Raw genomic sequence first — 25,389 nt, forward strand, 5'->3', positions numbered from 1 at the left:
TAAAGGTGCTCAGCAAAAAAGAATAACATCCTATGACTGACTAGCGCTGGTTTATCTGGTTGAAATGCATAAATAAGAGCAAAATCTAGTGGAGAAGAAGATACAACAGGGAAGAGCAGCCTCTAAAACATAAAATTAAAGCACTCTTGTGACCTAGATTTAGATAGCTGAATCACACAGGCAGCGGAAAGGGAACATAGTTTTAAAATTAAAGCAGGTGAGATGTGGAGTCACCAACAGTTGGAGGAAAGAAAGCTGCATAAAACAGGGATATGATGCCAATAAAAATCTGAAAGCCCAGTCCTGTCAGAGACCAGATTCATATCTCACCGAATTGTTTGATTGATGGGTTGAATAAACCATATTGTCTGAGAGGAGTGAGGAAGGGGAAGGGCTAGGCCTAGGCATGGAGCCAACATGGCTGTGCCCACGTAGAGCACGTGGCAGGGAAAGCCATGTGGCTGGGCTGTCAAAAAGGCCATGTGGTGGCCCACCCACACCACACCCCCTGGAGCCTCCAAGTGGCTGTGGCACCCCTCACTTTGACTAGAGGGACAGTGAGTGGCAGTGAACAAAAGGTCCCAATCTAGGGGGACTGGCCAAAGTCTATAAACAGGCACACACATGGCCTCCATCTTCCCTTGGCCTCTGCCTTCCTGACTTCTCAGCATGTGACCTCCAGAGTGGTAAATATGTCTCTCTCCTCTCTTTGTCTTTTTGTTCTTTCTTCTCTTGATCTCTCTTGACTCCTGTGGGTGAGTTAAACACCTACTGTTCTGTATTTCACTTAAATTGTATGGACTTTGTGTTTGCTGAGTGTAACAAAGGTTCCCTTACTGTAACAATGCTTGCTAGTCTCAGTAATCTGTCATAATGCTTTTAGGAAGTTGCATGTTATTTCTGTAGAACCCTTTTTGCCAAAACCTCTATTTTCTCACCCAATTAAAAGAAATCTCTTATTGAAAAATGTGTAGTTCTTCTCCAGACATGAACTCAAGGTATCAAAGAATCAAAGACTTTGCAAGCATTCATGTGGGCGAAATCTCTTGAAGTCTAAAATTAAAGTCTACAACTGGTAAGAGCCTGGAGCTTTTGTACTGGAGTATAACAAGTCCTCCTGACTCATTCATCATTTTGGGATCCATGGGTTGAACACTGTCTTGATCCTATATGCCCGTTATTTAAAGAACTGAGGAGCGACCCCTCGGGTGTATGACAGGTGTTCTACACCAATGCTTGCAAGACACCAGGTAAACTTTTGCCATACTAGATAAGTCTGTCTCAAATGAGGAGTTTAAGATTTCATTTTTCTTATCTTTTAGGTTTCATTCAGAATAATTGGAACAGAACAGGAATTCAGATTTTCCCACAGGATGTTTAATTTGTCCAACCCTTTTCACTACCTCTCTCCACTGTACTAGTTGCTAAGAGTTCTTGCAGTCTCAGCAGCATGAGTAATTTGTATTACCTTTCCCTTTGCATGTTAAAGAGAGTGTTTCCTTCATGTATCTGGAGTAGCTACTAAGTGCAAAGGCACACAACTATCACAGCTGTTTCTTCTTTCACCATCTGATATGAGATGACAAAAGGATGTAGGAATTATACAGCTATATAAGAAAAATTTGAAGATGACTGGAATAAAATGGAACAGCTGCTTTCTGAGGAAGCCGATAGCATTATAGCAGAAGTAGAATCATCTCCCTTTAAGCCAGATGTCTCTAAATTAGGAACAGACCAAATAAAATGCTTAAATATTTATGAGCTATATTGAGATCCATAGTTTGGATTTTGTTCCTGACAAACAAACCCAAAGCCCAGTTAGGTACACAATTATAGTAATCATTGTGTGAGGACTATCCAACATGTCAAAATGAGATCCAAATGGCTAAAGCACTGAACAAGTGGTTGTTAAAAGCTGGATATCCAGCAAAATTGGGAAGAGGGCTGACTGTATTTTGAAGTCCCATCTTGATATTCCAGAGCAGACTCCTTACAAATACCTATATAGAAGCCCTTCTTTCTGGTCTGGTTATCCTATATGTAACCATCTTCTCAGAGATTGTGTCTGTGTTTATTCATTAGTAGCAGGGCAAGTCTTAGTCTTTTAAAGGATAGTCTTCGGTGGTATTGCTTACTTCTTATGTACATTCAAAAAGTTTAATATGCAAAGAAAGAAGTCTTGGTTTCAAGATTATTCTTAGGCATAGAATCATAGAATCAACTGGGTTGGAAAAGACCTCCGAGATCATCTGGGATCCAACCCTTGATCCACTGCTGCCGTGGTTACTAGACCATGGCACTAAGTGCCACATCCAGTCTCATCTTAAAAACCTCCAGGGACAGTGAACCCACCACCTCCCCGGGGCAGCCCATTCCAATGTCTGATTATTCTCTCTGTAAATACTTCTTCCTAATATCCAACCTAAACCTTCCCTGACACAGCTTAAGACTGTGCCCTCTTGTCCTACTGCTGGTTGCCTGGGAGAAGAGTCCAACCCCCAGCTGTCTACAACCTCCTTTCAGGGAGTTGCAGAGAGTGATGAGGTCTCCCCTTAACCTTCCCTTCTCCAGGCTGAACAAGCCCAGCTCCCTCAGCCTCTCCTCATAAGACTTGTGCTCAAGTCCCTTCACCAGCCTTGTTGCTCTTCTCTGGACCTGCTCCAGCACCTCAATATCCTTCCTGACCTGAGGGGCTCAGCACTGGACACAGGACTCCAGGTGTGGCCTCACCAGCGCTGAGTACAGGGGAAGAATCACTTCCCTGGTCCTGCTGGCCACACTGTTCCTGATCCAGGCCAGGATGCAATTGGCCTTCTTGGCCACCTGGGCACACTGCTGGCTCACGTTCAACTTCCTGTCAATCCAAACTCCCAGGTCCCTTTCTGCCTGGCTGCTCTCCAGCCACTCTGTGCCCAGCCTGTAGCACTGCAGGGGGTTGTTGTGGCCAAAGTGCAGGACCCGGCACTTGGCCTTGTTGAACCTCATCCCATTGGAATCAGACCATCTCTCCAACTTGTCCAGGTCCCTCTGAAGAGCCATCCTGCCTTCTATCAGATCAATGGTGGACTCAATCCCCTCATCCAGATCACTGATAAAGATATTAAACAAGACTGGCCCCAACACTGATCCCTGGGGGACACCACTAGTGACCGGCCACCAACTGGGTGCAGCACCATTCACCACCACTCTCTGGTCTCAGCCCTCCAGCCAGCTCTTAACCCAGCAGAGAGTTCCCCTGTCCAAGCTGTGGGCTGCCAGCTTTTTCAGGAGTACACTGTGGGAGACAGTGTCCCTGTATTTCTGGCTATAGACCTTCTGAAGATTATTATAACAACCAATTTAAAAGTTACAGTAGACAGGGTAGAGGGGTACTTCTTTAAAACTGAGACGAGTAGGAAGTTCATTGTCTAACACCACAATGGTTGTCATGGTAGCTAAGGTAGTCTCCCTTTTTTCTCGGAGAAGCACCATTCTGTGGGGTGTATCAGGTGCGATCCCAGCAGAGCAGCTCTGCTGACTCCAAACCCTCTTTACTGGGAGTGTATAATATTAAAAAGTTAAGCCAAAATGGTGAATACAGATTGATGATAATAAGGTAGTTTATGAGATGTTAATTGGCATATGGCGTACACCAAAAAAGTACATTAGAAAATAAGTGGAATACCAGCACTGTGGTTAATACTGACACAAAACAAGCAGCATCTGACCAGGTAACAGCCACAGCTGGGTAACTCTGAAGGAGCGGCTGCACTGTGCTGCTGCAAGGAGTCTGGGCAAATGAAATACAATCCATGTTTCCTGTACTGAGTATAATCAGTTGTCACTGGTTATTCATTTCACCAGTTATTCTGATTATGTGTATAATACTGTTATTCACGTAACATCTCTACTAATCCATATTAGTAAAGATGTTACGTTCCTTGGACAATACCATTTCTCTAAAAAGTAAGTTCAGCTAACAGGCACATCAGTGTTTGTACGGCAAGAATGGACACAGCAAAAAGACTAGTTTACTTGATGAATTCAGAATGATCATCTTGTGAATACCAGTACAGGTGTCACATAATGCTAATGAAAAATACCAGTGCTTCAGATTTTTCAGAAATAAATCTTTGCTTTCGAAATGCAATAGACACCTCCTTGATTAAAGTGATCACACACCAGCTATACACTGTCTCTGACAGTTCAATTTGACATACAAATCAGGATTTTCAGGCAACACATTCTAATCAAGTTAGAATAATAAAAATAGTTAAAATCTTTTAAAAGAAGAATGAAAGAACATTTAATAAAAAAGAGTCACATGGTCAGAATTTGGAACTTCTGGGCAGCAGAGCCATAGATTACATTTTTTACCCTAAATCTCTTTTTCCCTGTAACCTAGTATGGTTATTTTCAAGAGGAAAAAAATGAATAAAATAGCAGCAAGGAATGTGTCTAATATTGAATGTCATCCTTTGTTATAGATACATATAAAATTATTAGAAGTGCTTTCTCATTGTTAGGGTTTTCAGCTGGAAGGTCTCTGAAAATGCAGCTCATTTAAAAAAGTACATGAAAAAGTTAGTTTTGTAAAGTTTATATGTACACATACACTGTTTGTTTATTTTGTTGTGGAGGTTGGTGCATTATGTTCTAGGGCTTGTTATCCATGGGTCAGATGGTACTGTCACTTGCACCAGGTGAAGAGCCAGTTCAGGATCCTTCTAAATGAAGCAATCAATGTAATATTGAAATTCATCTTGGTAGTGTTTGTCATGCAAATTCATCAGAGAAGCTATGGTACAAAGAGCAGATAGTTGTGACTGTCTGTTTTTCATGAAGAAAATGAACATATATTTTATAGCAGCATGTAGACTCCATTCCCCTCTAGTGCTGGTTTTATCAGGACAGCTAAAACTTTCTTGTACACGGAGTTCATACAGGCTACATAGGATTTATGGACCAAAACTCATCTAATAAGGTTTCAGAAACATGAGGCTTACACAATTATTTAGTTTTCTGACGTGAAGAGGACTGAAGGGAGATGTAAGGATAATTTGCCTTACACATAGCAGAGAGCATTCCAGAGGATCTCAGTCAGACCAGCTGCTATTTATGTGAAGAACTGTCACTGAGATATGTTTCCTCCTTCTCTCCCTCATAATCTTTTTTCTGTTAGCTTGGTTAGCCTATTTATTATTTTATTAATGATTGTCAGTTACTCATTCTGATCCTGATTTTCTTATCTACAGACTTACAGGTAAGATTTTTATTCTGATCTTGATCAAAAGGGACAGACTCTCACTGCAGTCCCTGTCAACTGGTAATGAAGGATCTGTTTTAGGGCGTGTAACTGTTAATTTGACAGAAGCAAGAGGGAATAAATGGTAATATAGAGGTGTTTTCATGTTGCAAGTTGTGTTCAAATATTGCAAGATGTCTTGAAGGTCTCAGGGGACACATCTTTTCTGTGTCTTAGCATGAAGGTTGTTTATGTTCGTTACCAGATTAGTGATTGGTGTATCAGCTTTAATGTTGCTCATCAAGAAGTTGTAAATAAAATGTTAAAAATCATGTCCAAAGACTTGTGATTCTGATCACTTTGTCTTGTACAAGATTCGAAAGACATCTTGTGTCCCTGTGGAGAGACATAGCCAGTGTGTAATTTTGAAGAAGTACATTTTCTTTTCTCCGGTAAGAAAGCAAATATCTAAAAAAACACTAAGAAACCAGGAATGGATTTTTTTGTTTCAGTTATCTACTGTCCAAGATCAAAGCTCTGACTCCTGAACAAGGAGAAGCTGCTCAAAGGTTAATTCATAATTCATCTAATTGAAACTTGCAGGGTAGACGTGATCAGGATGTGGACCAGAAGCAGTACTGCTATATAGGGGTTTTGACTGAAGACCTGAGAGGAGGTTGAAAAGATCTGGCAGAGATCCAGGAAAATCAGCTAGGATAGTCTGAGTCCTTCTTGCAGGGATGCATACACAAAATAAATTCTGTGTGAATTAAAACACAACTGAAATGAAACATGTCAAGTTGTGTACATTTAGATTCATAGAAAATCTGTGGGATTTGTTTTTCCTTCTTTTTTCCTCCTCTTTTCTGTTTTCTGTTCCTTCCTCCTGTTTTCTGACATATTTAAGGAATTTACACCATCTCAACCATTCCACTTTTGCTGGAAGAAAAAGAAAAATCATTTTATTCATTCAAGTGTGTGTTAGTCCAGTTCTTTTTTTTTTTTTTTTTTTGATAGACTATGTTTCTTAGTTTCATTCTCTTGTAATATTCTGGCCTGCACTGCTTTAATATGGTCTTTTTGCTTGTAATCATTTTACTGCATCCTTTGTAAGGGCTAGAAGAATTTCTTACGATGTGCCAAATTTTTATGTACATTCATAAGATGATGAAGCATTGAAAAGATTCCCCCAAAGTCATTTAATCCCACCTGTGCAAGCTCAGCAGATACCTTATGATTATTTCACTAAACTGTTCCTAAAAATCTTCTGAGCTTTGCTGTGAACCCATTCTTTCTAAAATAAATAATGAAATAAATAAAACCGCAAAAATAAATAAATAGATAAATAAATAAATGGCAGTGTACTAGAAAAGCTGCATTGAATTAATGAGAATTTTTTCACTATAAATTTTTAATAGACATTTCAGCTTCAAAAGCATGTTTCAGTCCCTTCGCTTTAGTATTATTAGATAAAAATTGTATTCTGTCATCTTTGTTCACCATAAACTAGTGCTTACTTCTATATAATGAATTAATAAATCAAATGGATGAAATCCCTGGATAAAGAAAGGAATTTTTAGCACATATTTAGGAAATTATTTGATCTCATTGGTGATGAATGACTTCCTAGATGACAGCAACTACTTTGAGCTGAAGAACTTGTAACTATTCCCTATCCTTGAGAAGAAGTTATACAAAACATTGCTTGCTCACGACTGTGGCACTCAAAGCTTATCTATTTTGTACTGAAGTCATTTCACTGAAAGACAGACAAGCCTAACAGCCCCATTTTAGTCTGTACCAGCTGAACCCCCCCGAGACAGTATGTCTGTACCCCTAAGCTTCAGGTGGCCCTTTGGGTGCAGATGTGTCCCAGGCTAAATTCTGTTAGCAGGGATCTCGTAAGCACACCTTGAGGTAGGACGAGTGATGGGCTTCTTGGCTGGAAAGAAATTGCCTGATATTTCCTGAAATTGCATTACATTGCAGTTTCTGGGTTTTAAAATCAACTGGTCTTGTAGCTGAGCTTCTGCACCAAAGTTGTGTTAAATGGCCAGTATAATTTGAATGCTGGAGCAGAACTCCATCAGTTTGGTATGCTTATTATTCAAAATGTTTTACAGTTTGTTTTAGACTTTGTATTGTGATCTAGGTATGCATTGTTTGTAGAAACCAGGGAAATTCCTTTCCTGCTGTTTTTTTGGTGGCACCAGTGGATTTCTTCACATTTAGTTAAAACATCTAAGTAACAATCTGGAAATTATCAATATTTTAAACAGGAAGCAAAGGATTAGGAGGAAATGTGATTTCTCCAAAACAGAGTAAAACAATCAAGCCTTATTACTTCTGCTGGAAACCTAATCTCAAAGTTTAGGACTTTTTTTCTATTCCAAATACCTGTTTAAGCATTCACTTTAAAGCAAACAATAGAAACATCTTGCTGGGGTCATCTAGACAGAGAAGTGGCACTTGTGCAAACTCAGAATTTAATATCAAGATCTGTTCTTGTAAAATCATGTGTATGTAAAGCTTAAGGATTTATTTTGAGGCTTTGAAAAAATATTTTCTTGTCTTTTCTTTACAAATTTTTATCTTAGCCACCATAAAAACCATATCAATAAGTTGGATCTGAGTGTGTGTGTTTTCTTTTTCCTGGGGTTATTTATTTAATTTGAATGTAATTTGATCAGTGTGAAATCCCATCTTTTAAATGTTAATCTTATAATAAGTCAATATACCTAATAGCAAAAGAATGTATGAAAGGAATATGTTAGCACTGTCCATTGGGCATTGCTCGTTTTGGGGTTTGGTTTTCTTTTTGGTATGGACCATATCACTAGCTTTGTTTCTAAATAACAGCCCACTGATGAGCGAAATGATCCTTTGTATCTATAGTTACACTCTAGTCAAGCAACACTAATCTTGTTACTGCTTGTCACCGTTCTGCAGAGGGAAATAATGGCCTGGGCAAGCTGGAAGTGAGGAGAGGCAGGAGGAAACTGCAGAGCTTGGGAACTGAACACTGTAATAGCAGCTGATGAAACTGCTGTACAACTGGAGGATTGCTTTGTGTAGTATTTCTAGAGGCATCCTTGAGATCAAGACTTTCATGTGTTAATTCTGGGGATGAGATGCAACTTAGCTGTTAGTGAGTTCTGAACATGAAGTTAAATGCCCAAAATTATTAGTGCTTCCCAGTGTTTAAGTTACAGTGGAAAAGACCAGTGTGTGTATCCCCATGGAACAGTAAACATCTCTCATTCAAGGTTCAGCCTGAAGGATATTTTGACCCTCTGAGGCTATTTGGTGTGTGTGATTGCTCCTAAATGCCAGCCCTCACCAACCTGGAGGGATCTGGAAGCCCACAGACTTCAGAGACTGGTTTACTTCAGAGGATAATCTGGCTTATCATCGTGGTCCTTTTCGAAGACAAGAGCAATAAGCTAGTTTATAAAGTGTCTTTTCTCCAGTGTTAGAAGTTGTACCCATGAGAAAAGCCCCTTCCACGTTTCTGACGGGGCTCAGCCTGACAGTGGTGCTGCCTGGGAGAGGTGACTGCCATCTCTCGGTATGAGCAATGCCCAGGGCAGATCTCGGGACTTTCAGGTACTCTGCCCCTGCTCTGTGTCATAAAGGTAGCTCTGTAAGTGAGATTTCTTGTCTTGTGCCACAAATTAATTTTCTTTAGAGGATACTATTTTTTTATGTCTGTTTATTAACAATCACGTACTGGCAGCAGGCTGTAGGCAAGGGAATGTGCCTTCCTCTGTGCAATAGTGAAGACCCAATTTTGCCGTTCAGCTATTACTGACTGCTGCTAGCTCCAGAATAGATCTCTGATTGTCTGAATAATCTTCACTTCCATTGCAGTTCCACACATCCTCCAAGATCTTAACAGTGGAGGATGTTGAAATTTCCTTCCCTTTGCAGCTCAGCTCTCACAAATACAAAGGTGAAGTCTCAAATATGAAACAAATAAACGGAAGATCTCTCTAATTAGAGTTTACTGATTGGTGGTTGTCTTCCCCTTTATGATTGGGATTCATAGATTGGGACAACAACATCAAGTTTTCTGGTCAACCTGAGTTTTCTAGAGCACTAGGTAATGAGTACATCTACAGGGAAGTATGTCTGGTGTGTTTTACATGTTTCCACTTGTTATGTCTTTCCACTGACTGCAAAAGATCGAACTGCTGGCAGAGTCTTACATAACTGCTAACTTGAATGTCTAAATTAGGTAACGGGTTCCACCAGAGATGTTTGTCTAGTTTCTGCCATTTGTAAGGGATTTATGCCTGTGTGGATGGAAGCCCACGTCAGGTTCATTCGTCAGTGGATTTCTGGCCCATTGCAATGGTGATTTCTGTGGTGGGTTTGTTCCTGTTGAAATAACTTTTATGTATGAGTTCTTAATTCGCTAAGAAAAAATGACACATTTTTATTTGAAAACAGATTGTAGAAGAGTAATAAGAGAGATAAATAAAGTAACAAAAGAGTAATAAAGAGAGATAAGTGGAAAATAACATGTATTTGTTTGTGAAAGGCAGGAAAAAAGTCAATATCAGTCAAGGTGCTCAACAATCATCTTAAAATATCTACCACCTCCCATAGGAAATCCTTCTTCTTGCTCTACAGTGAATCCATCTATGCAACTGCTACGCCAGTGCTGACAGGCACTCATGCGTCCCTGGGTCCTCCCACTTCCCAAACCAGTTCTGCCCCTGCTCTCTTGTGGCCTCCTTAGCCCCAGTCCCTGCCCTGCCTGCTGCCATCTGCCAATTAGACCTGAGAAAAGCTGAAGAAAGAGTGATTGAGAGAAATTGTCAATAGGCAGGCTGTGAATGGAGGAAACTAAGCCTTAGATCTGAACCTTCACCTCATGTTGTCTCCTCTTTCCCTGTGAATGGGGCTGGGTTTCTGAGAAGAGATAGGAAATTACACATCCTCCCTGTTGTAAGCTCCTCTCTTGGCTTTTTACATAGGGACCCTACTGTGGGACTGGATTCAACCAGCCTGGGTATAGAAACGCCCCATTTACTGCTGAACTGTGGAGATTATGAAGATTTTATATTTTTTTTCTACCAATCATTTGAAGCCACTATAACTAAACAGGCTGAGAAGGAAACTCAAGACTCATAAATGTTCCTGATTCCCTCTCCCACTTCTACAAGGTGCTTGGAAAGGTGGTTGTTAAAAGGTTATGTCTAGAACTAAATACTCACAAAAGATCCCAATGGGGTGAATAAGACTTGTTAAACCTGTGGGTGACAGCAACAGGGCTGAGTCCTAGTGAGCATCTACCAGGCAGCTTTATGAACTGAGGTTGCTACAACTGAACTCATGAAAGCATAAGATTGGGTAGTTTCTCAGGAGAAATGCAAAACAAGGTAGATAGGGCAATACCCACTGAAACTAGAGCTGTTAGTGAATGGGATATGGTTGGAGAAAAGGAAGGAAAATGAGCAGTAAAAGAATATTTACTTAACAAGTGCATTTACAGCTGGGTGGGGAACTGGAGAGGTGGACTGCTTACTGTCAACATTTGCAAGAGGAAAATTTGAATTTGCCATTTAGAGTAATGTTTTGTTTTCCCCAAGCTGATGCTGAGTTTTCATGTAGTCTCACAGTTTACAGAAATGTAAATGTGAAAGCATGGCCTAGTACAACTACTCGAGGTAGTTTTCCAGAAATTTAGAGTTGAGATTGCAGCTTTGCAACTCCTTGGTTTTCCTGATACAAGACATACATTTTTTTTAGGGCTTTCTAGATGGTCTAAAGGCGATTAGTAGTACTTGTGTCTTTGCCATGTTGTAGAGATTGGCAGATTTGAGGGGATAGGTTTTCAGGGATTTGTAGGAAGCTTGGTTAATAAAACAATAGGAACATAAAAATTCATAAAAGGACCTTTCCTTAAGTCTTGTTAGTTCCTCTAACAATTTTTCCATGAGAACCTTGTCAGTTTTAGAGAATCCAAATAAATTGTATCTGCTGGATCACCTTTATCTACTCACTCATTGATATCCTACTCAAGCACCAGCTTGTTAGTGCAGCATGTGCTGACACCATGCTTACACATTCCCAGCAGACTCTCTCTACCATGTCCTTCTTGTTCTTAATTACAGACTCTACTGTCTCATCAGAGCTGAAAGTCAGTCTCAAGAGTCTGTGGTGGCTCCCCTCCAGAGTTCTTTCCATTGATGTGAGGTTGTATTAGCAGTCCTCTGGCATAATCCTTGTTTGCATGACAGGTTACTCATAAGGGGACAGTGGGGAGAGGAGACCTCAGGCTGACTGCTCTGGTGTGCTGAGGAGCTGCTGTTGCCTGTGCTCAGAAAAGAAAAAAAGAACTGAGCATTAATTATTAGCAAATACATTAAATAATAGCAAAATATTTGATTGAAGTTGTCAGTAATTAGAAACAAGATGAATCATTCATAATCTGCTACTTAAGTGTCTTAGCTATTATAATAACACACAATAAAAAAGAAATTATCAGAGGGTTTCACATGCATGCATAGAGGGCAGGGCATATAAGTCATTCTCACTGAATTGTCAGTTCTGTGACTTTTGCCCATTCTCTTCTATTCAGGCCACTCATCCTCTCATGCTCTTTCTAATAATGTGACTTTGCTTTCAAGTTTGGCGTACACAGGCTTTGAAATTTTGAATGTGTCTGAGGCATCTTTAACAATAAAAGACATTTATTTGGGATTCTTCATTAAGGCCTTTACTACTGCCCACAGACGCAATGGATGAAATCACAGTTATGACAAATGTGCTTCTTCATCCCTTTTGGAAATATTCACACTTGGAGCAGTACACCCTCAAATCTGTCAACTATTTTAGCAAAGATATAAAAGCTCTTTAATTTTATTTTTTATTTATTACTATTTCACTCCTCTATCTCTGATTTAATCGCTTGACTGATGCTCTCAGAATATTCTGCTTTCGGAGGGCTTTTTTAATATTCCATTTGGAGTAGCTTTTATTTCTGCAGTGTTCCTAAGGAGAAATTTGTCCTTTCAGGTAGTTGGGGCATCTCTGGAGTGACAAAGCAAGCAGTCTGGAATGGGCCAGAGCAGGAGGGGGAAGTTACCCACTACCCAAAGCAGCTCTTACTTATTTCTGCTCTTAAAACAACCTGGAGGTGGGATTGTGTGCTACAATATTTTGTTCTCCTTAGCAATTTAAAGATCATACTAATCTTTAACTCCAATCATTAGTGCTGCACATTAGGCCACTGCTTTTTGCCATCATGGACAGAAGGGTCAAACTGTTTCTTTGTGTTTTGCACAACCTTCAGAAACTGTCCTGCTTTGATCTTCTTTCCTGTTAAACAACCTTTGTGTCTTCCCATATATTTTCCTTTCCAGTCCTCTCACGTAGTTGATTTTTTTTCATCTAAATAAATTATTCATGTGCAATTTTACCCACTTTTTCCAGCCCTTTTTGCCAGGTGGTCAAGATCACTTGTTTTGCATGTCTTTTTCCATTACTTCCTCACAAAAATCAGAACTTGTCACTATTATTCTGTGGTTTTATATAGACCTCATGGTAATTTAGGGTAGAGAATGAGAGACCAAGAACAAATTTAAGAAAGAAAGGATGAAGACAATGAGAAGACAGGTTTTTTTATATATTATTGGATCAAAATGCCTGCTTGTCTACAACTGTCCTATAGAACTGTGCAGCACTAATATAGTGGAAACACAAAAGTACAGAAAATTTTTGAATAGTACATATTATGTACTGTCAAAAAGTATAATAATTGGTCCAACTTATTTTCTCCTTTGAATTATATTATTTAAACAGTCATAGCTGAGCTATTTTGAGGGGAAGGAAGTGTGGTGATTGTGTATTAGCTGATCTCACAGAACTTTTTAATTTCCTGAGCAACAGTTTCAGATATCCTTGCCTGGACACCACAAAGGCTACAAAGACTGAGTCAGACCTTTGTAACCCCTCCTTCCATTCCATTTCCTTGTAAAATTTTCTTCATCCTGGGTGGACCTAGTCCTGGAGTGGCATTGTTATCTGTCTCTTTTCTTTCCCCAGACTTCCATGACTGGCCTCTATATCTGCTCTTGCATGAAAGGCTCTGTACAAAGCACAAATGTTGGGCAGTGGGAGTGGGAGGAGAAGGATACCTTTCTGGATGCCTTTGCTCTTGTGACATTCAGCTTCTGTGTCCTTTCCCGAAGTCACTGGTATGATTTAGTTATCACTGTGTTGCTCGTAATAAAACACCCTCAGATAATCAGTGCTCCCCTTCTGGTTTAAAAAGCTCCCCCCTGCATACCTTGAAAGCCTATGGTGATTTTGCTAGGTTAATAAGAGATAAAACTGTTTTCTGGGAGGTTTATAAGTGCTGCATTGCTCACTCACCTCCTTAAAGTTTATTTAACAGATAATCTCTATTGATTTGAAATATCAAGCCATGAGTAACCCTGAGATAAATTAATAGCTGACATAATGCATAAATAAAGCATTTAATCAGCCTCCAAAGCTATTAATGTGCTATGTAATAAAATAAATTTTTTTATTCTGTAGCAAGTCATAAAAAGAGAAGAAAAAGTACTGAATGCCCTTTTGTGTGGTGACATCAAAGTGCTGAGGTGACCACAGTGTTTTGAGCTCTCTGCTCTGCAACTCAGTTGTTCAATATCTGCTGTTTGTTGCACCCATGTTTGACAGACACTCTAAAATGAAGTCTGACCTGTAAATATGCAATTCCCATCAGAGGCAGAAGACTGACCCAAGTTCTCTTTAGCCTGGTGATATATTTGTCCTTTTACAACACTGAACTTAGTGTTGATTTGGGTTTCCCTCCCATCAAGCTCATTTGGGCTTCCCTGCCATCAAGCTCATTGTCTTCTCTAATTGATAAATTATTGTTTCCAGAATAGCTGAATTCCTCTTATGTTTTACAAAACTTTTAAGAACTGACTTAATTACACTGTAGTGACATCATCCTGCTTCAAAAGAAAAGGAAATATGGGTGACTGTAAGGAGCTTGTGTTACTGGATAAGGACCCTTGGCTAGAACAGAAAGTCTGAAGTTGTTCTTCAGCACCTGATAGCTTCCTCTTCAGACCCCACACCTGAGCAGAGGCTGTGTCTCTTTGTGGGTCAAGCTTATTTGCTAAGACAGGCTCTTCCCAAGCTTGTCCTCAGAAAGCTTGTATGTGCTGTCAACAGTCTTGCTGGCTTGCACAAGAATGGGGAAGCCTCTTGTTGACCTGAAAGACTGTAGCGTATTTGGAAAATCTCATCAAAAATGGGACAATTTTCCCTCAGCTAACAAGAGGTACAGTCCTCCCTAATCTTTCCACAGTCCCCTTGAGAAATTGAACTCTTTCTGTGTGCAATGAGAAATACAGATGGTTTACTTATTAGTTCTTAAGTTATGGCCTATGGCAATGTTAAATTATTCTCCAGATTACTCCCTTGTATTTAAAAAAGGAAAAAAGAAGCACACACACATACACCAAAAAAATCCAAAAAAATCCAGTACCAGAGCAGAGTCCCTGCTGAACAAACTGTAAAGATGGCAAGTTGGAAAAAGGGTCAGTGTCACTTAACAAAATAAGAATGTTTTTTAACTACTTTGCTTGCTATTTTTTCAGAATTAGTGTGCTCTTACCGGAGTAATTTTGTGAATATAATATTGAATAGATTAAATACATTCTTAAAAAAGAAAGGCATAAAGTATGATCAGGACATGTTTCCCAATTCACCTTTGGACTCAGTGGTGAGTGATTAAATCACTTTCCTGAAACCTTTGCCCTACAACCCATGTTTCCAGCTTGTGTCTCCGCATATGTCCCTAGAGCAAGTCTTACTGTTCACTTTTATGAACTAGATTTCCTAAATTTTGTATTTATGTCATGTGAATGGAAAACAACAGACTAAAGATTGAGATCCATATTTCTTCAGGAGTAGTTCTATCAGGGCAGTCAGATGTCCCTGGCATCTCAAAAGAGGCAAATTTCATGTCCATTTTCAAGAAGGGGAAGTGAGAGTCCAGAGAACCACAGAACATTCAGCTTCACATTACTCCATGGGAAGAATATGGAGAAAATCCCTCTGAAAGTCCTTCCTAGGCAAATGAAAGACAGGATAACTGGGAACTGCCAGATCTGGTCTACCAAGGGTAGTTTATATGTAACTAACCCCATTACCATTAGTGATGAAATGACCAATACAGTGGATGAGGATAGAGCAGTGAATGTTATTTTACTGTACTTTAGCAAGACTTTGATAGTATCTCATAACTTCTTTGCAGCCAAAATGAGGAGACATGGACTGGACTTGTGGACTATAAGTTGCAGAAAAAATTCTGGGACCATTTGTCTCAAAGAATAGCAGTCAAGGGATTGAAACCTAATGGATAGGTGATAGAAATAGTATTTCTTGAGGGTCAGTCCTGGAGGTTGCACTTTTAAGCATCTTTATCAGTGACCTGAACAACAGCAAGGAATGCATTCTCATCCGTTTGATGCACGACACCAGAAGACTGCAAGTCAGAAGAGTGCAACATGCTGAAGGACAGAGCTGAGATTCAGAGGGATCTGAACAAGAGGAAGGAACTGCTCAATGAGAACTCGGCAAAGACAAATACAAAGTCATCCTCTTGCAACAGAACAATCCCATACAAGAGTACAGTCTGGGAACCTGTTGGGGACCAGCTCTGCAGAAAAGGACACAGGGATCCAGGCCTTCCTTATTCAGAGATTCACAAAGAAATGGCAAAAGGCAGCCAAATTACAACTAAACATAAGGAAAAAATTTCACAGCAAGGTTGGCTAAACACAGGAACACATTCCTTAGGGACATCGTAGTTCCTCCACCCCCAGAAATTTTCCAAACTTCAAAAGGCCTTGAACAGGCTGATCTAACACTGAAGTTAGCCTTGCTTTCAGATGGGCATTACACTAAATGCCTGTGAAGGTCCTTTCCAACCTGAAATATTTTATGATGATTTTTATAACTTGCCCAAAAGGAGCTGGCATATTTCTATCTAGCTATAGGATCCTGAACTGTCAGGATTCAAAATATTCCTCCTAACCATTTTTCAGCAATGCACCTCTGCCACACCTTTTTTCTTCAAAGAAACTTTGTGACAATAATTTCCTCTTCTGAACAGCAAGGCAAATGTCCAGGCTGCCCTTGGAGACCTGGTGCACAGCATAAATGAAACAATGTGGGAACAAGGATGACTCTGTGTGTCTGTTGAGCTGCATTCAAAACCAGAAGTGTTAGACCTTGCAGACTCTTCTTCTCATATGACATCAGACAGATGTGACAGGAAGAAGTTAAATTGGGAGGTCCTATTAACCTTCTGCAGAAAACAAATAACTGCAGAAGTCAGTAAGATTTACTTATTCTGTAGAGAAAAAAAAAATAAAACCTTGGGCAGGGGCAGAGAAGTGATTTTTAAGTATTAATATGTCTCAGCAGTGGGAAATGAAGAATGTTTTGATGTCCATCCATCTGCTTTTTCTTGTGAAGGTCCTTGTCTTTCCTAACACTCTTTTCCCCATCACATGAAGGTACTCAGCAGAATTGGCAGTGAGAGATTTTTCAAATGACAGTCTCAATTCTTACTGCTCCGAGCATTTTCTTGTGGGTGTGTATTGAAATATTTCTGCTAGAGTTGAAACTATTAAAAAATTCTCTGCAGCTGAACTGTGTGCAAGTTTGCATTCTGGTTACATTCTTTAAAATTTCAGCCTTGTGGGAAAAGGGAAAACTTACAGCTACAGTTTTTATAGAGTTTTAATACCTGAACAGCACATCTGCTCCTGGTCTTTGTCAGCATTCTAGCATGCCACCTTTTCTACTCCTTTGAAATTCTCCAAGTTTTGTGTACCCTGTTAATTTGGTTGGGGGAATGTGCCTGTTCAACAGCAGTACACATCTCCAAATCAGTTCCAATCCTTGCCACTCTGAATGCTGTCCACTTATTCCTGCTGTGTTTCCTGGTTTCCATTGATTAGTTTCCAATCTGTAGCAATGCCCCATCCCGTTACCGCATGGTACCACTCTGTGGAGGTTCCATTATGAAGGTACCATTCTGTGGATGTTCCACTATGAAGACACCTCTCTATGGCTCTAGCTTTAGCCATAGAGTTAACTTGGGTAGAAGCAGGTCAATCTCTGCCCACATGAGAACATAGTGTTCAATCAATTTTCCTGCAATGGGATTAGCAGGACAAGCAGCTGCATCCCATGGCATGAGCAGGAGTCAAGCTCCATCCCTGCCTCCTATAGCTTCTGGCTGAAGCCCTGATTAACTCAGTCCATAGTTCAGCATGCTGGTGCAGGCTGAGCAGCGCCAAGTGTCTGAATTGTCCCCTGAGCTAGCTCTACTAAAAAGATAAGTTTGACTTATTTTCTCGTGTTTGGAAGAAACACAAGTTTAATCACCCTCACTAAATAATCCTTTCATTTTTTTCCTTCTTCTTTTTCTTCTTCTTGTGTTTACTCCCAGGATACAATGCTGTATGGTTTAGCTGAAGGCAAGGACACTTTTTGTTGCAAATATTGTGTGTTAGCAGCGGCACCAAGCTGCTCTTCTGATAACAGCCCACAGAGCTGTGCCATCTTATAGGAGAATCTCTACAAATCTTTGACCCATCTCCAAATCCTCCAAAAAAAAGAATGCAAAAGAACTAGTTTGCCACAAAAAGACCCAGGCTGTTCCTCAAATGATGGCTTTGAGGACACTGTTGTAAGCAAATCAAGTAGCTGTCCTGCAGTGTCCTTGTTCTCATTCAACCTTCCAGAAGGAAAGAAGTATGGGTTAGGCTGGAAGGTGAGTAGTAGTGAGATGAAAGGTTTGATAAAAGCTGTAGAGACAAACTAGGTAAGTAGATATCGAGGATATGATCATTAATACAGTGACACAAATGCATCTCCCAAGGAAGTATTTGCTCTGCCTTTCATTTCTTGTTGAATAGTTCAAACTTCAACCTAGCTAATCATGCATGACCATCTAATCAGAAACTTATTGTGGTAAAGGCATCTCACAGCTCACAGCAGCTGCACAGGGTTAATATCACTGTAGCAAAACATGAACAACTGCAGTTGTGGAGGCATATGTTAGACTACACTTCATTGTGATTTTGCTGAGTAGGAGCAAAACGAACATCTCTGTAATTAGTGCCTGGTGACAGCAGCAGCTGAGGCAAACCTGAACGAAACTACCCCAAAAAGGCTAGTGAACACCTAGATAAAGACAAAAATAAGCACCTAATTTGATTTTCTGTCTTTTGTACCTTCTTTTGAAGCTGCTTGAGTTTTGTTGAAGATGTATCCTTTTGAACTGTGGTTTAGAACCACTGTTACCACTTTTCTGTTATACCTAACCCCCCAACTGTGCGATCACTTTTAAACGTGGACCAAACAGCTAAAGCACAGTTTATATTTTCTTTTTATTGACAATATTCATCCTCATTTTCTCAGAAAAGACTAGCTTGATTCAATATAGTAACTGCAACTAACAGTCCATCTTGGCACAGTTCACTTTCGTGCCGGTAATCCTCACATGAGGATTTTGTTCCATTTAAGGCTTTTAAAATCATTTCATGAAACTGGAATTGTCTCTTCATTACAAAGCAAAGCTCAAAAAACCTTTCATTTGGAAAAAGTAAGATCGAACACTACAATGATTTCCTATGAATTTAAGGAAGAATCTGTTGGTCCCTAACAGAACAATGTCTGCTTCAACTCTAACTTGGAAGACTTGAATTTAGCTCATCAGATCACAGAATGCAGGGAGAGAATGAAAATTATTCCCATGTCATATGGGGAACTAAGGCATAATGTTTTGTGGTTTATTCACATTTTTTTATGTAGGACACAGATAACATGGTGGCAATTAAAAAGTCCACACCTCCTTGGGAGCTTTATCTTGCACCCTTATTATTCATGTATCCGTAGCTCAACAGCACTGGTGTGTAATTTGATGTGCTTGCTCTTTGGAGATTACTGTGAAGATCTACTAAATGTAGAAATGATAGAACCATGCCCGATCTCAAATTTGAAAGCTGAGAGGTTTGAAAGTATACACTGCTATTTTTCTTCAGCTTCAGCTTCTCATGGATAATTCTTGAAACATGAGTTGCTGGGAGTTTGTATCACTGCTTTACTGTCATCAAACTGTGAATGTTGAAGCTGTGCTCTCACTAAACAGCAGTGCTGAAAAATTAATGTTGACCTAATTGCAATCAAATAATATATTAGCATGCGTGTCTTTGCCTTATCACCTAATCACAGATCTAAAGAAGGAAGCCAGAAGTGAATGTATTTCTTTCTGAACTAGTAGATATTTTCAAGGTTTGAAGAAATGTGTTCCTTCAAAAAGGAACGTGAAATGGCTTTTCATTCATTCCAAGACAAAAAAAGGAAACAATAATACTTCTTATCAGGACTGACCAGGTTTATAGCATCAGTAGTGTGGGTAATGTATTTTTCCAAGTACAGCATCATATCTAATATTACAAAGATACAGAAGTGATTACATAGTACCAAAGGGCATATTGCTAGCTGACTTCTTTGATCTAAGATAAATTATTGGGTACAAAAATATGAATTCAAAACACTTGTACTGCCCTTAAGCTGTAGAAAGACATCATGTATCTTCCAAGTTAAAGCACTATCCTATTAGACTTTGACTACTGGCAGCTGCTTTCTTGAAAGAAATTCCTTTAAGGAACTTAATAATCCTGGTACTTAGTTGGAAAAGCTTCATATTGCAAATGTAGAGGCTAAAAATTACCTCTTAATCTTGCATTTCCATTACAAAAGTGCTTTTCAGTCTTCCCATATATGGTGCTGTAACAAGTGTAGTATGATGCCAATATTTTATATAACAAATTAACGGCTGGAGTCTGCACTATGGAAAAGGTCAGAATCCGTTTGATTTGATATTTTTCATTCACACACAAATCCCTTCTTTCCAGTAGCATGGCTTAACACCCCAAGCAGACAAGCTCTTGTGTGTGAGCACCTCTCTTGTTCAAGCTGGGACAATGCTGAGAGCATGATTCACTCTGAGCATGCGTGTGTGTGTGTGGAAGAGAAAGAGAAGAGAAGTGAGGAGACAGTAGGGCAGCGGCGTAGGTGTTCAAACAGCAGTGGGGACATTCCCATGGCTGCAGCTCCCTGGACACTTTCTGGTTTTTAGCCAACAGCTACTGAGAAGTGACTGTTTAGAAGCTTTAGTTTAAATGTTATGTTATCAAGAATGTAGGCACTGTTTACTCTTGTCTGTGCATGTTCAGAATCTTAAGGGCATATCTCCTTGGTTGTACCTTTGGGTCAATTCTTGTCCTAGAGAAGGAAGAGAAGGTTAAATAGCTTCACACATGCTAAGGTGGCCAATGTGCTTTTGTGATTCTAAAGTATAGTTAAAATCAATTTTCCTTCTCTTCTGTCCAACAGATACTTTTTAACTGTCTGTTCATCATGGCTTATTTATAAACTGAGGGCAAGGGTTGTTTTCTTGTCCTACCGCATGTTCTGTATAAGTCCAAGGACAAAAAAAACAAGTAGTCAGCTTATAGTGTTTTCAACTTGCCACACAATGCCAGTATTCCATTGAATTTTTCTCATTTGGGGTTGCAGGTATAGCAGATGAAAATTAGCTTTATGTATTTATTTAAATGTTACACCATTGTTCCTATCACTGTCGTGCCACTGCTTGCATTGCCTTTCTGCAAAACTTGTGCAGGAAGGTTTTTCCAGCAGAACCTCTGCAGAAAGCAAATGTGAAATTTTGCAATGCAGTCCTTGTGAGACATGCATTTTCAATTCAATTTCTATGAGCACTGGCACCTGCACATTAAGCACATCCTTCAACCTAGCCCAAGTCAACAAAACACTTAAGGATTTGACTGAGTGATTTCCTCAACTGGGGCCTTCAATTCTGAGCTCACTGCAGTTGGTGTAAGCTTTGATGAGAGCTGCAAGTTGAGAAGCCCCAGCCTTCCAGCTTCAGTGAATATGTGAAATGCCCTTAAAAGTTTTTATTCTACTTTTCTAACCTGGATTATTAATATCTCCTCCTACTGCAACTCTCCTTAAAATGCTGCAATTTGCCATCCCTTGTTTTTGCCTCTTGATGTGTTAAGTTGAGGACTAATGTAGTGCTGTGGGAGAGCATTTTGTTTGTTTTCTCATTACAGTGTTTGTTTGGTAGCTGATTCCCATCCAGATGGATGCAGAGGCCCTGCAGATGCATCAGCAGAGCACTGCACAGCCCTGCAGTCCTCACACCTAGTATTTTAGAAAGCATGTAACTTCAGCAATTTATATATCACTGCTTTCTATCACACCTTAAACAACAAGGAACAGGAGCTGCTCCCTTTCTCTCCCCTCCTCCACTGTCTTACACTGTTTTCATCAACTCCTGCAAATCCTAATCACCAAAAATCTTCAGAGAAAAAGACGTAGTGTTTACACAGATATACCCTGTTTTCTCTATTTCTTTTAAATATGAAATAGTTACTTCTAGAGTTCTTTTATTATTGAAGACTGAGGATGACTCATGAAAGGAAGTAAACATAGACTCAGCCTGAACCAAAGCACTCAGCTCTCACTGATTTAAATAAGAATTGAGCACGTGCTCAAATGCCTTTATTAATTAAAGCTTAAATAATGCCCCAGCAATTGAGTTAAACTGTACCTCTGGATCTACAAGCAAGGATCTTTGTAAAAATTAGGGAAGAAGAGTAGCATGGCCTAAAATATTAAAGATAACAGCATTTTCAACTTGCATATTTCTAAAACTGCATTTTAATTTAGTTCTGGGAATGTTAGTTCTTTCAAAAATAAGACTTTCAAAAGCAACTGCTGTTTGAATTAATTGTCTACTGTATATATTTAATATGCGAGTCAGATCAAGTGCAAATTACCTTTTAGAAGCTGCCAGATCAAAAACTTGTTTTATCTAGGGCTGACTTTTCCCTTCAGGTTTAATAGCTTCTACTAAAGAAAAGGTGTCAAGGTTCCCCTTTTCCAGTGCAACTATGGCAAGAAAAGCCATCATTTTGTCTTTCTTACACTCACAGGTTACATAGCATTTAATAACAGCTTAAAAAGATGCCATTTCATGACAATTATTGAATTATTCTCCCACTTTCAAGTTCTGTATCACAACTGAAGTAGGTTTGTTAACATGCAAGTTGCATCCTCAGCAACATATTTCAGTCAATTTATATCGATATTCTGAGGGTACTTTCATTCTACATGTGTCTGGTTTTATTCTAATTTAGAAGCAGCAAGAGGTTAACCAGGATTTAAAGGAAATACAATAGACAATAATTCATTCCATTGTATGCCTGAACCGTTTGCAATTATGAGTGGTATTGAATTTTTGTAAACTGAATTTCTAATTGAACTTCAGGAAATATTTGCCATCATTACATTTTATAAAAGATAAGAAGCACTGTAGAAGGTTCAATTTTTTTAATTAACTGTTAAGCAAGGTAGACAGTGTTGCCTTTCAATTGTCAGGAGAAAAAGCAGTAAGAAGGAGAGATTAGCAAAGTTAATACCAGCAACAAACCCTCTGCCTCAGCTAAAGGTAAATAAGATAGATAGATAAGATGTGTGCAGCTATTCCAGACCTGATGAACTTCATTTTTTGACAAAAGAAACCACTTGCTAAAAAGGTGTCAGAGCCAGCAGCAACCAGCTCTGGAAATTCAAAAATGGAATGGATGAAGGGTCATATATTGATATCATCCTTGTTGCTTTCCTCCTTTCTTTGGAGGCAACAAGGAAACAAGGATGAGGAGAAGTAAGGGAGCTGCATACCCCTCAGCATAACTTTAATACCCAGAAGAATTCTGGAACAAATAATTCAGCAACACATTCGTAAGTAACTGGAAAATTATAATGATGAGTTGCCATCAACTCTCTTCTCATCTGACTTGTAGCATGTACTCTAATCTTTTCAGATTCAAGTAACTGTTTTTGCAGTGGGATAGTGGTATTTGTGGGTAGAATGGGAGCATGAATACTTTATACCTTGGTTCTTAGTAAGGCTTTTCACAATGTTTAACATGATATTCACAAGCCAGCTAAAGAATCATAGTTTAGATGAAAGAAGTATAACCTGTAAGTTAAATTGTGTTCAAGAAATACTTCTCAGCAGTTTCTTGACAAAAGGGGAAGATATATTTATGCAGCTCTACAGGGTTTTGCCTTCACTCTATTCTAGTTTGTTTTCACGAGCGATTTGGGTGAAGGAACACGTAGAGTGCTTATATCAAAAAAAAACCAAAAACAAATAGAAGAACTACAGTTATGCTGCAAGGCAGAAAATAGATAAAAAGTGAGAAATAATATAAAAAAAATCTGCACATTCAGTAGGAACAACTAGAAAGTGCTACACATAATCAGATATAATAGGGATAACAGAGAATGGGGAGCACCGGACTCCCATCTCCAATCTAGATAGATTGGAGCCCTGGGCAATCATTAGTGGCATGATATTTAAGTCCAAATATTGGATTCTGCACCTGGAATGGAATAACACTGGGCACAAGTATAAATTTGGAGACGAGTGGCTGGAGATCAGCCCTGCAGAAAGGAACCTGGGGTGCTGGTCAGCAGAAGTCTCAGTATAAATCAACAGTGTGCCCTGGAAGCCCAGAGGGCACCTTGTGTCCTGGGGTGCATTAAGCACAGCATCACCAGCAGATCAAGAGAGGAGATTATCCTCCTGGATTCAGTGTTGGTGCAGCCTCACCTCAAGAACTGAGTTTGGAGCCCTACAAGTTTAAAAAGGATGAAGGTCTTTGTGTCCAAAGGAGGACAACAAAGCAGGTGATGGGTCTGGAAGGAAAGTCCTATAAGGAGCAACTGAGGACATGAGGTTTGCCTAGTTTGAAGAAAAGGAGGCTGAGAGGTGACCTCATGGCTCTCTACAGCTTTCTGAAGTGGAGATGTGAAGAGGCAGATGCAGAGATAGGAGGTATGGGAATGGTTCAAAAGTGTACCAGGGGAGGTTTTAGACTACACATTAGGTAGCATTTCTTTATGGAGAGATTGGTCAGTCACTGGATCAGGCTTCCTAGGGCTTCCTTGATGCCCCAAACATGTCAGTGTTTTAGAGGCACTTGGACAGTGCCATTATTGCCATGCTTTAACTTTTGGTCAGACCTGAGTTGGTCAGGCAGTTGGACTGGATAATCATTGTAGGTCCCTGCCAACTGAACTACTCTATTCTACAGAGCGGTTCTCCAGGCATTATAATGTGGGACTGAAAAAAGGGAAATACCATTCTGGGATGTATAAACTACAAGTACAACCAGCATACAGAGCAATCCTTTAGTTCTGCCTAGTAATGCCCAGTCCCTTGCTGCAATCCTCAATCAAGTTTTCTGCGACTTTTCCAGGAAAGAGTGGAAATGTTTCAGAACAAGCTGGAAAAGCACGTCTCCAGAGTAACCGTGGGGCAGGCAAATGTGCATTTCAGATCCTATCCAGCAATACTTCTCCAGGCTTTTCTGAACAAGACCAAAGCACATGAGATGATATAAAATATTCACATGTGATTAGTTTTGTTTGTGTTTGTTTTGAGTTGCTGCTGTAAAATTTAACTTGCCATTCAGTTTGACCCATCTCCTCATGAAGTTCAGGTGTTAATGCAATACAAGGAAAAAAAATGCTTTTTTTCCTTGTTCTTTCATTTTTGTGGATGAGGCTTTTCCAGATGGTGTTTGTGAACAAGGAAATCAAATATATATGCATAGTGGTTACACTAACGTTATTTCTGCTTTGGTTTTGTTGTTGTTGCTGTGGTAGTTTCTGCAAAAAATACTGGTTTATTCTTTATAATATACTGCCATCAATTTGAAGGGTCAAAACAGATGATTCTGGATACTAAACTTTGAGGATAATCCTCTTTATCATAGGACTCTCTCTTGCTATGAGACAGCAAATTACTGTTTTCTTCTGTTTACAAAGTTTTGCTGTGAAAATTTCTTCTGTATTTTTCTTAATAATCTGTTCTCTTGAAAATTCCTATTGCTCACATTGGCTACCTCAAAATTTTGGTTTTACTTGAAGTATTTTCTGGTTCTATTTCTAACTAAATTAGATTCCAGCCTAATTTTAGATAATTGACAATGTCTGAAGTGAATATGTATTTA

The 25,389-nt window shown here is 39.4% G+C and overlaps 1 long non-coding RNA gene across 1 annotated transcript; it reads left to right on the forward strand.

Moving 5' to 3' along the window:
- The first annotated feature begins 417 nt into the window (after positions 1-417).
- LOC108501980 lies at positions 418-24,757 on the forward strand. The gene is made up of 3 exons (XR_001876318.1): positions 418-686; positions 23,004-23,107; positions 24,634-24,757. It is a non-coding gene; the product is annotated as an uncharacterized LOC108501980 (long non-coding RNA).
- Positions 24,758-25,389: the final 632 nt, after the last annotated feature.

Source organism: Lepidothrix coronata, unplaced genomic scaffold, assembly GCF_001604755.1.
Source record: "Lepidothrix coronata isolate B3197 unplaced genomic scaffold, Lepidothrix_coronata-1.0 Scaffold4, whole genome shotgun sequence".
Taxonomy (NCBI): domain Eukaryota; kingdom Metazoa; phylum Chordata; class Aves; order Passeriformes; family Pipridae; genus Lepidothrix; species Lepidothrix coronata.